The sequence below is a fragment of the Coturnix japonica genome, chromosome 1 (genome assembly GCF_054131305.1).
Source record: "Coturnix japonica strain WE chromosome 1, WE-NBRP24, whole genome shotgun sequence".
NCBI lineage: Eukaryota > Metazoa > Chordata > Aves > Galliformes > Phasianidae > Coturnix > Coturnix japonica.
This window is the reverse complement of record NC_140663.1, coordinates 149,151,075-149,164,067: the sequence shown is the minus strand read 5'-3', so window position 1 is coordinate 149,164,067 and position 12,993 is coordinate 149,151,075.

Sequence of the window (12,993 nt, the reverse complement as noted above, 5' to 3'; positions counted from 1 at the left end):
GTCACTGTATTTTATTACAGCCAGTAAATAATTGTTATACTCAAAATCTTTACTGGCATCACTATGTCCAACCCAAAAAGGTATGGAGGAGTGGCCAGATTTGCAAATCCCCCAGTACTTAGACAAGGTGAAGCAGACACTCAAGGTCCAAATACAATAATCAATTTTAATGAGAATCTCTGTATTACAACTATGTGCTACAATCATCTTAATAGAGTTGGCATTCATAATTATATCTATGTAAGCTGTGCAGCTAAATTATGCAACTTTATAAAAAATCAAAATAAGTCTTCTGTTACTTTATGAGGGATAAAGAAAGAAATAAAACAGAGGGGAGGGGGAGGGCAGGAGGAGAGGAGAGGAGAGGAGAGGAGAGGAGAGGAGAGGAGAGGAGAGGAGAGGAGAGGAGAGGAGAGGAGAGGAGAGGAGAGGAGAGGAGAGGAGAGGAGAGGAGAGGAGAGGAGAGGAGAGGAGAGGAGAGGAGAGGAGAGGAGAGGAGAGGAGAGGAGAGGAGAGGAGAGGAGAGGAGAGGAGAGGGGAGGAGAGGAGAGGGGAGGGGAGGGGAGGGGAGGGGAGGGGAGGGGAGGGGAGGGGAGGGGAGGGGAGGGGAGGGGAGGGGAGGGGAGGGGAGGGGAGGGGAGGGGAGGGGAGGGGAGGGGAGGGGAGGGGAGGGGAGGGGAGGGGAGGGGAGGGGAGGGGAGAGGAGGGGAAGGGAAAGGAGGGGAGGGGAGGGGAGGGGAGGGGAGGGGACGGGAGGGGAGGGGAGGGGAGGGGAGGGGAGGGGAGGGGAGGGGAGGGGAGGGGAGGGGAAGGGAAGGGAAGGGAAGTCAAATGAGGGGAGGGGAGGGAAAGGGAGGGGAGGGGAGGGGAGGGCAAATGAGGGGAGGGGAGGGCAAAGGAGAGGAGGGGAAGCAGAGAAAGACATCTCATTGATGATGGGCAGCATTAGTCCAGTCAGTGCAGGGGGTCCTCATTGTGTTACAGCACTCATCCAGAAGTTCCAAAGTATCGAAGTCCCAAAGCCCCAGGCTTTTTGGGGACATCTTACAATGTTTCCTATTAACAAGTTTGCCACCAAACAGTTTGGTGACAACAAGTTCATCATCAGTAAGCTTGCAGCCGAAACCTTGCAGTAAATAAGGGAGGTGTGGAGAAAGCAAGGCCATCCTGTCAACACAGGTCTCCCTCCTCTGACCACATCTTCAGCTTTTAGCTTGTTGTCATGGCAATGATCTTATATTGCAAGTGTTTGAGACAATTTCAGGCATACCATAGATATAGTGTTTTTTGTTGGACTGCTGTGGGTATAGAGTAAGCAGAATTAAGTTATAAATGTAAAAGGAAATGAAATCCTAACATTCTAACAATTCCTAATCTAGATCAAATAGTATAAGAAAAAGAAATAATAATAATGCTGTTAAAACTGCTATACACACATTTTACTTCTACCTTTTTTTCTGGTATAATGCCCACTCTTGTTCTACTTTTGGGGGACTTAGGAGCAGTAGTTATTGTGAGTTGTCAGCATCTTGAGTTCTTCATTAGAAGAGATACAGAGTGTTGATGGCTTCTTCATGGTGGGATTCACTTAGGGTCATTTACTAACCCTATTTACTAACTTTCTTTTACACACCTGCTCTATTGTTGCTTCTGGTATATTTTTAAAACTATGATTTCAAATATACAGACAGAAAGCAAATTAGCTGTAGGCACCTATTCAATTAGAGGGATTGTGGTGACAGCTGAACCAAGTGACATAAAACTGCAGGCAAAAGAATACAAATTCAAGCGCAGGAGGCATAATAAGTCTTAGTCCTGTGGTCCTGAAAACTCACTGTGAAGCTTGTGGCCTGTTACTAGCAATGGCAATTCCATAAAATATAGCTGGATGCTTACATATTTTGAACAGTACTGAACATGCATTGTGACATAAGGTGGAACATATTTGCACTAGGCTCCCTGAAGCCTGCAATATCAAGGCATAAAGGTCTAAGGTATAGAAGGATTGAAAAGTCTGAACTCTGAATTTCCTGTCTTTTGTAGGCTTAAGTCAGACTTTATCTCTACCTATTATTAAGATTTATTAAATAACAGCTAATAGTGGGTAAAGTAATAAAGGCACTGTGTAGTATGTATTCAGTGACCTATTCATTTTGCAAAATAAATGCTTATTCTGGAGTTTTAAGGGGCTGTCTGTACTTACAAGTACAGACATTACCGCTATTTCATAATTCCAATAAAAACTTTCCTGGTACATAACTTGGTAATAAATATTCTTGCCTCAGTCCCCCCACTAAGCACATATGATTAAATTCCTGCATGGTTCTATGAATTCTTCTGCTTCCTTACATTATCTGCATATTTTAGATCAGACATAATCCCATTTTATAATGGGAGTTGACTAGTTGTGATGCCTGTTTGCAGATAATTTTCAACAAACAGAACCCAATTTTGCCACCCATATATCTTAATAGCACTGGGTTTACTGGCCTTAAAGTTTTGCTCTTTACCCATGCTTTCTCTGAAGAAGATTTAAAAAAGTAGATTCATAAGAACTGCCTATGGCAAATGAATGCTCTATACTCAGCTGATGCAGTATGTCTAATACTTCTTCCACCTTCCAATTGGGACTGAGACAGGAATTCTGAGAAATATGAGGTAACTTAAATTGCAGTCTAAAGAAATTGACAAGGTTATGGAGAATCATTCAGTTTTGTAAAGTTTTACAACAATAATAAAGAGCCTTTTCTTCCTGTATATTTTCAAATTTCTGATCTTTATCAATGAGTCAATATTTATTTCATTATTATTGCTCAAAATTATCAAAATTGCCCACTCACAGAATCATAGAATGGCCTGGATTGAAAAGGACCACAAAGAACGTCTAGTTTCAATCCACCTGCTATGTGCAGGGTCACCAACCATTAGACAAGTCTGCCCAGAGCCACATCTAGCCTAGCCTTGAATGCCTCCAAGGATGGGACGGATATCCATAGTTTCTCTGGGCAACCTGTTCCAGTGTGTCACCAACATCTGCATGAAAATCTTCCTCCTTATATTTATCCTAAACTTCTCTCAGCTTAGTTTAAAATCATTTTCCATTTTACTATCACTATCAACTTATGTAAACAGTCATTCCCCTTCCTGTACTGGAAGGCCACAGTGAAGTCTCCCAGGAGCCTTCTCTTCTCCAAGCTAAACAAGTCCAGTTCCCTCAACCATTCTTCATAGGAGAGGTGCTCCAGGCCTCTGATCATCTTAGTAGGCCTCCTCTGGAGCCATTCCAAGAGCTCTGTGTCTTCCTTGTGCTGGAGGCTCCAGGCGTGGATGCAGTACTCCAGATGGGGCCTCAAAGAGCCAAGTGGAGGGGGACAATCACATCCCTCTCCCTGCTGGCCACTCCTCTTATAACGCAGCACAGGATATAATTGGCCTTCCAGGCTGTAAGCACACACTGATGGTTCATGTCCAGCTTCTCATCTACCAGGACTCCCAAGTCCCACTCCACAGGGATGTTCTCAAAGTGTTCTTCCCCCAGTCTGTATAAATGTCTGGGAATGTCCCAGCATACCTGGGATTGCCCTAGCGATCGACAATGCATTTCAGTGCAAAATAAAAAGGTAACTTTTTTCCTGCAAGGATTATTTCCCTTGTTTCAGCATTGTTAAGTATTCATTTTACCAAAGAGAATGTTCCTTTGCATAATTCTCATACTTAATATTTATTATATTTTCCTGAAAAACAGAAACTTCAATTCCAACCATAGGTCCTAAATTATATGTGCATCAAATTAAGCAGCTACTGGAGGAGGAAGAATAAATGACGAACAGACAAATAAGATTTCATACTAAAATTCTGTGGATTTGATTAGGTTGTGTTGTCAAGAACATGTGTACGATCCATCAGTGGAGATCTCATAGAAAGTAGGTGTCAGAGGATGGCTGTTATCATCTCAGATGACTACCAGGAATGTCACTAATGTAGTTATCAGACCAAACTTGTTTGTTCTTAGCTTTAATGTCATGCAATTTAGAACAGCTTCAAAAGGCAAGTATAAGAAATTATGCCTCAGGATCACCATCTTCCCATTTCACCTAAATTGTTTTACTGGGGTACTCAAACCCTTTAAAAACAAACAAACAAACAAACAAAAAACCAACCAAACAAAACAAACAAAAAACATAAGCACACACACAGAGAAGAAAAGAGTTATTACTGAGTAATATTATAGTTAGTGGGAATTATAATGAAAAATGCTGGATTTTCTCCTTCCTTCATACAGGCAAAGTGTAAAGTTCCACATATCTATGTTTATGAAACCACAGTTTTTTGAGAAACAGCCTCAGCCCAACTCTCGTTTTCCACACAAATATTTGTTCTTCCTGAAACCCAAGAAATAATGATACTGTTCCCAGACCAATTCTCCCTAAATGAAAATTACTAAATTCTTTGCCTAAAAGAAAGATCTTGTAGCCTGTTTATTTCAGCCTAGTTATTTCAGAACTGCAGGCTTTCAAAGGGGAATCATTTTAACTGAAAAAAGAGCGCATTCCCTGCAACAAGATTTTTTTTATTTACCAGATGTACAGACTACTACAACAAGTGTATAAACCTGAAAAAATAAAATATTGTACAGCACTTCAGAGCTTTTATGCTGTGATTGTAAAACATCTGGGAGGTTTGCCAGACTCAGTCAAAAGAAGAACACAGCATTTTCTCATCACTAATAACAATGACCTGAAGTCACGTTGAAGATTGTAAGGTCAATTTTCCACTTAAATCGAAATATATATATATATATATATATATATATATATATATAAAATTAAAAAAAAATAGGAGAACAGATGTGGGTAGTTGCTTCTGTATTTATAAATTGCATGACAGCTGGGTTAGGCTATATGATATCCTGTTTCTATGCATTTAAGGTGGCTTTTGTTGAATCATTCACAGTAATCAGATGAAAGTGTTAAGGTATGTTTTTAAGGTATTATACAACATAGTAGCCAATTTTATTGTGTCCATTTAAGTTTGAAAATTTCATGACTTGCTCAGATAAGTTTACCAAGTAGAATGCAGATTCCAGGGCAAATTTTCTCTGATTAGTTCAGAATTCACCTAGCATTCATAAATGGGATCATAACATTACTAACATAACATTAGAGGAAATCTCATACAACCATGTTGAAAATATCCTAATTAAATATTTATTTGATATATTTTTTTAGTTCACAATTATAACAGCCATAGCTATGTAACCAGTATTTGCATGATGTTTACTTGATCATTCTAACAGTGTATAATTCTAGAAACAGGAAGTTTTGTATGTAAAGAAATATTTGGTTACTCTGCTTTATTCAATATATTAAACCTACCATTTTATCAGATGCATCATTTATTTACTAATTTGTTATTTCATTATGCTGAAACAGGATTTGCACAGAATACACGCCAGCATTTTTGGCTATTTTTTTCATTTAAACACCAGCCATCTGCTTGTGGATGCCATCATCTAGGCAACACTTCCCTTTAAATCCCAGCATTATATTAGCAATCCCTTATCAAGTGAACCATGCAAATCACGTTTTGACATGATTTCTTCTCTTCTTTACACTGTGTAATTCATTTCACCTAATTTGTACATTCTAACATTAGACCTACAAAATTACTGTACCCAAATCTATGAGAAGAAAAGGGAACCTTCTCAGAGCAGTTTATCTGAAACATCTTAAACATCTATCACAGAATGAAATAAATCTTTGAAGATGCCTTTTGTCTCCTTGACATTAGAACAGACTAGGTGAATAGTCAGACTTAAAGGATTAACTTCTAACACACTGGAGTACCAAGCAAGAGCTTAGAAGAGAGGTCTCAGTTAACTAAGATGAGGAGCCATTTTCTAATCCTCAGAGAATGCAGCCAAACATTTGATCAAAAGTTGGTTTTTTTTCCCTCTAGCCTATAACATGCGTACATAACTATTTCAGAAAAATAGTTGGTAAACTCTAATATTTGCCAGACAGCAAGGAACAAACAGTTTGGTGGCCATCCAGAAGGGGTAAAGAGAAAAGTAAAGGAATTAGAAAGAATCAGTTTTGGCATATAATGTCCTCTTCCCCCTGTGTTTTAGAAAAATTGGCAAGATATGTTAAAGCAGCGCTCTGGCAGATTAAACTCATGCAATCAGCCTTATACACAGCAGATTGTCCTAAGTCTCTCTATCTTTGGAAAAGTTGCATGGGTCTTTTAGGTGACCTGCTTTGAATGATAACTGAAATGCTTTAACTGTACAGAAGAAAATTCACTTTTTGTTTTTATGTTAGTCTCCACATCATGGTACTCATGTTTTTTGAATTCCACTTCAACAGTGAGTGTGTGTATTCTGTGGACAGTGTGAGAAAAGAACTTCCATGCCACAGGCAGATCAAATTTCCCAGTTTCAGTGCCTTCACCACAGCATACACATATATCTGTGCTCCCTCACCAGCTGTAGCCTCTACAGGAGATGGAAGGCAATGAAAGACCCTCAGGTTGCTTGGTAAGACCAGCAGTAGCATTCTTTCCTACCGCTGTGCAGCATCAGCTTACTGGTCTTACTAGTATTTCTGGGCACTACAGTAAATAGAAAGCATTAAGGGATACAACATTCTGCAAAGTCTAACAGTATCCATGCATCACTAATTACCATAACAAGAAGCTTGCAGCACAACTACCAAAAATTTACAATGGTTGTTTTCGCTTTTCTCCTCTCCAGCTAACAGCAGAAAAAAATCCCATGACTGTGATTGATCTGGAAGGTTTATTCTCCTTCTTCTGTGTATGGATATCCCACACTTGCTTACAGGTATGGTTTTGTAGGAAAAATAAACAGGGATTTAAACACAGATGTGCCCAGTTGCAACTAACAAAGGAAGAAGTGTTGAAATTTCATCTGATCACAGCTGGCAGAGACATGCTGAAAAGCAGCTGACATTTTCACACTCTGCCCCTAGATCCCTGCAAAGGCCCTGCTTCATGTTAGCTATTGATTTTAGACACTTCAGCTGCAGATTATAAACAGTGACTCATGAAGCCTGGATTCACTACTCTGCTCTACTCTGCTAATATAACATTGATATTAGAATTACCTTAATGCACCTAAAGTACCACTATTAGCTGGAACAGCCTGCAAACAATGGGGTGTTTTGTTGAAATTTGTCTTCTGTGCTGAACCTATGTTTACAGGAGACAAAGGAATGAAGAAGGTTTATGAGGCACAAGATAATATACCAAAAGGCCTCCCAAGTCATTGATTCCTATTTCTTGCTCTAACAAGCAACTTATGCATCCTATAATCCCATTCAAAAATGTATTAAGCTCCACTTTAAAGCTACTTAGGTTGACTCCCTCTGTTACTCTCATTGGAAGGCAGTTCCAGACAGGTGGAAGGTGGCTAGACAGTTGTATTGATCTCTGAATTCCCTGGAAATACTATTTATAAAATGTTAAGCAATTTGTTAAGGATTTCCAAGTGGGTGTTTCTGATTGTTCAATACATAACAATTGTTCTACTGATAACAATCCTCTTTGTGTTTCATTTACAATGATCCATTTTATTTCCTTGTAATAATAGCATATTGCCATTTCATGCAGCTGTTACGTGCACTTTATGAGTGTTCCGCTGTTGTTTTTTTTTTTTTAACATAATTGACTCAGTCCTTTGAGTTGCCAAGCACCTTATCTCTGATTTCAGTGAAAGAGCCTGAAGCAATACCCTGAAGTATTCACTGTATCCAAGGACCTTATTTCAGGTAGGCATGCTTCTTTTTTTAGGAATGTGTTTGAAGTGTTATGTCTCTGTTCATGGTTCTGATTAATACAAAGTACTCAGTATAGGATTTCAAAGATAATCATAGATTTGATTTTGCTGCATCTTTAACAGTCATAGCTTACTTTTTGAATAAGGCACCTTGCTACGAAGGCTATGCCCTGGTTTCAGTTATCGAAATTTTGATCTGGACTAAAAAGTGAAAAGGAAATTACTCTAAAGTTTGTTTCTACATAAAGGTAACTAAAATTTAACTCTGTGAATACAAGAGAAGTTAAATACCATATATGCTATCATATATGGTAGCAGTATGTTCACTCACTCTAGTCATATGAACTTTCAAGACTCATTTGACTTTGCTCATTGACTCTGAACTGTGATTACAGCTACCACACATAATCACCAGGGATCTACACTGCAACATCCCCATGCAAGTCGATTCTTACTGCTCTGTTGCATCTTAGCCTTCCAGATGAAAGCTCTTTCAGCATTTCTTATGGCCTCATATTTGAAGAAAGGAATACTCTTATGCATGCAGCTTTACATCTGTTTTAGAGAAAATTAAAATTAAGATTTTTACTAGGAAAACTCTGAACCTGCATGTCAGACTTCTGTGTGGGCACATTTTACGTCTCTCAGCTTTGTAGAATACATGTCATCTGATGATTTTAACTATTCCCTGTCTATATCAATCCCTGACACTGCTAACACTATCTGTTATTGAGTTTACTTCTTTAAATGAAATACTGAGCCCTTTTGAAGTTAATGAAAAACAAAAAACAATTGAACAAACAAACAAAAAAACCTCCTATTTTTAATGTGAGTTATTGTCTTTCACTAAGGGTACTAATTGGATCTTTGTGCTGCCAGCAAGTGTTGTCCTTTGATTTGAAAAGTGAGCTTGAAAATTCAGATACTCTTGCTGTTATATTATGCTGAAGGATATGAACATTTTACTCTGAGAGCAGCATTAAATAAAACAACACAACTAGTAATATAACCCATTGGTCTGCTCTGAAATCATTTGTACAGTACAAATTAATATTTCTACAGTGAAGAACTTTGGCATTCTTGTGTGAAAGATGATATGTTTAAAAGCAAAGTATTAAAATTCATCTCTACAATGATTTTCTAAAGGAAAAAGTGAGCAATTCAGTTTAACTAGTCAACTAATAAAAAAATTAAAAATGCTTAATAATCTGTAATTTACATTTCTCAGTGGAAACCAATATTGTGCTTAGATTATAGTCAGGATAATATCATTACTAGAATGACTGACTCAAATTAATAATGACTGAAAATCTGATTACTATAAGGAATCATACTGCTATCACAGTCTTTACATGCTTTCTCCTTTTATCTTCATATTACAGCACCAAATTTTCCCTCTGTGCAGAAGGTGTACATGATTTTCAGTTGCCAGTGTCTTAAAACTGCTGCTTTGATATTATAATGCACATTTTGTGAGTGATGGGCTTCAAATTAATTTCATTCTTACAAAGAGGAAACTGAAGTCAACTGTTTTTAATAATATTATTTACAAGGTGCTAACATGCAATTTATTGTCTGTCAAAACAGTGGGAATTATGTTCTCATTCTGTGTTAAATATAATTAGCTAATACTTTCCAAAGGATATGCAGGCAGAATAGGTATCTCATACTTTATAGCTGTGTTACTGATTTCATTATTTGTCTTCATATTTTTTCTCTCTCAGAATGCAGGATCATCTCCAAGACGATCAAATGAAATCTATTATAGAGAAGTTGAGTTTCCTTTTCAAGGGAATTAATGTTCTGTATATATAAGCATCTAGATAGATGTTTTAAAGAAAATAACTGTGAATTAGGCTGTGCACAATTAATTTTTACATAATTTTCATTCTGGGATTCAAATTACTATATATATATATAGTAATATATATATATATATATATATATATATATCCCTTTCAAGACTTTATGGCTTCAAAGGCTTTTTATTTTTTTTCCCCACCAAAACAAATTCTGTATAATATATTATAAATATGTTTCTTTTGGCTAGCTAAATTAGTTTACAGCTTACTTAAATGCTATCTTATCGTCTCTTTGAATCAAAACAGGCTGTACAAGCCCATAGTAAAAATAAAGCCAAAGTTTACAATGAAATGATAAGATGAAGAAGGTTCACCAATGAAAAAGGAGAATAAGAAAACATCCTGTTGGCATGCCACACTTTCTGTCATAGAAAAGTTGTGGGTACAATTCGTCACCAATCAGACCACCTGCACTTTTCTACCTTTATCCACCTTATGGAATGAGCCTCAAAAACTGCCCCCTCTAGGACAGATTTTTAGCTGCTTTTGCAAGACTTGTCCTTGGTATTAGATTCTTTCTGGGCCCTGTATGGGTTATACAATGGCTCATTCATAAATATATACAAACATGCATATGTAAATATACTCATTTTTGAATGTCTGTGTGGGGGTTTGCATATTTGTCTGTATTAATGGGCAGGTTGAGGAGGGGACTTTAAAGTGTCTGAAGTGATGAGACAGTGGTGTTACAGCCCACCTGAGAGGCTTTTTATGGCACAGAAATGTGCCTACATGTCACATTGGTAGAGTAACCAAAGACGTGATGTTGTGCAGAAAAGTCCCAAGCCTAGTAGAAAGGACTGCTAACAGCAGGAGAATCAAAGCTCCTCTGATCTATTTGAGATAACTACTGAATGAGAGCACTATCCACTGAGCCATGTTTGGATTTAACTTCCTAGGCAAATACTTGTGTCAGAAGAAAACCTGGGAACGAACAAACATTTGTAACATTTATACATATATTACTGGTAGTGTATACACCAAGAACAAAGCTAAACTGGAGAGAGAACTTAACTGTGGGAATACAAGAAAAGCTGTTCAGAGCAGCAGCTGTGGAGCAAGATAAACAGCACTTAACTGATATCCAAATAACATTAAAAAGCTCAAAAATATTACTGTCTGTCATTTCTATAAGGATATACCAACACCATGGACAAAAAGGAACACTTTTTTTTTTTCTTTTTTTTTCTTTAATGTCTGGAATTTACCTTACCTAGATTCAAACATTTAACAATAATCTTTCCATACCACTTTTGCAAATTTGTAATTGTAAAACCTTATCTAAGTTGACTATGGAGTCTTTCTGGAGACTCTTTCACCTAAGAATGAAATTGTCTCCGGAGCAGCCTACTTTACTGCATTAACTATAGAGACATTTAAGGCAACTTTAATTAAGTCCTTCCTTTTAGGTAACTATAGATGGTTGTGTACCTAAATAAGATGAATTTAGGCAGGAACACTCGCTTTTGCTTCTCTTTGCATCTCAGTAATTATAACATTGTGCAAATTAAATTTCCTAGCAATCATGGCCATTTCAGGGCAAAAGCAAAAGAAAAAAAATATCAAAAAATGGAATTGACAGATGATGTAAATGGTTTATGGGCTGGTTCATCCCAGTTCTGTGACTAGCAGGGCAGAGGGACCAGCAGATCCACACCTCTGGAAAAGAATAAGGGAAATGGATAGAGAGATGAGCCCCAAAACAAAACAGTGGCAACGATCTCAGGAGAAACAAACTGATTTACTAAAAAAGATATCAGAGTGCAAGATAATGCACTATAATACAATATAATTAGAATCACAGCTAATAAATCAAATATAATAAGAGAATGTCTGAAAGCCAAAGTCATTATTACTCTGAAGCTGAGGCAAGACACGTAGCTAGGACAAGCAGAAGGGAGGAGATCCAGATGATCAAAAGGGACTTCAGGTGACGTACCGAGGCCTTTATCTGTTCCCCCTGAGAGGAGATGATAACAGAACAGCAAACAGTCTTCTGTGGAATGTAGTAGTTCTCTTCTGGGACAGGTACCCAGACCTGGAACATTAACTGTTTAACCCTCCCTGTACTACATGATGTTATGATATGGAATACCAATAACCAAAAATCATAAAACCAAGACAGATGGGTCTGAAGCAGCAGAAGGAACTGAAGGAACTTTTATTTAAGTAACACAGATCTTGCCTTTTAGGCTCATATTTGTATGATTACAGATCATGTGATCATGCAAAACAGAAAGGTGGACTCATTGCATCACCTACTGAAGTATGGCAAATATGTAGCCAAGAGAACAAGAATAAAGGATGAAGGAAATGGGTAAAGAGGAAATTTGATACTGAAGTTTAAAGACTAGCGCATAGGCCTAACAGAGAGGCAGTAATAACAAAATCTAATCTTGGGCATTTAAGGGATTTTACATTATATCTCAGTGGATTGAATGCTGAAGTAGTCGAAAGAACAGAAGCTAAGAAAGTTCTGTGGTGACCTATTAGAGGCCTTTCAGTCTCTAAAATGGAGCTCCAGGAAAGAAGGAAACAGACTCTTCTAAGAGACTATTTCTGACAGACAAGTACAGGTAAGCCTTTGACAAGTCTAGGACAGTCTGCACCTTTGTCTCAAAGCTTGCTGTTCTACAACTTCAGCAGGTGGACAAGTCCAAGAAATCTTTTATTTGAAGACTTGAATACTAGGGCAACAAGAGATAAGCACATCTAAAGGGAGATAACCATCCAGAAAACCTGCATGCCCACTGGTGCTGCACGTGACCCTAACCTAAGTGCCCAGAAATACCATGGTGGCAGAAGAAGAGAATGAAAAAAGGCAGATACTGGAAGAACTGTGGCTTGAAACTTGCCTGCTGCTTGATTCTCCTGTGCCTGTTACCTGACCGAGACCTGCCTGATTCTCCTGGAATTGCTGTTGGTCTCCTACTGCTTGCCTGTTTGCTGCCTAAGGCCAGCTATTCTGCTGCTGCTTCTCCCTGCACCTTTAATCCAGCATCAGCGTTGGACCATCAAAACGGTGTGCACAACAGACACCACTGAATCTTAGGTGGTGACTATCCCTGCTTTACATAACTACTGTTCTTTTTCTATCTTTCCTATCACTCACTTTCCCTTCCTTATCACCACATTTCACATAATATTTCATAATAATTTTCAGCTTTTCCCTTCCCTGACACTTTAATTTATAGTAAACTGGTAGGACAACATCTGACCTCTCTTGTTTCTCAATCTCATTGCGGGTATGTATTAAAAAAGTCTCCTCTAGCTCTGATAAATGGGGCAAGACAACTCTTTAGCAGGGTCTGTTGTGATATGACAAGGGGAAAG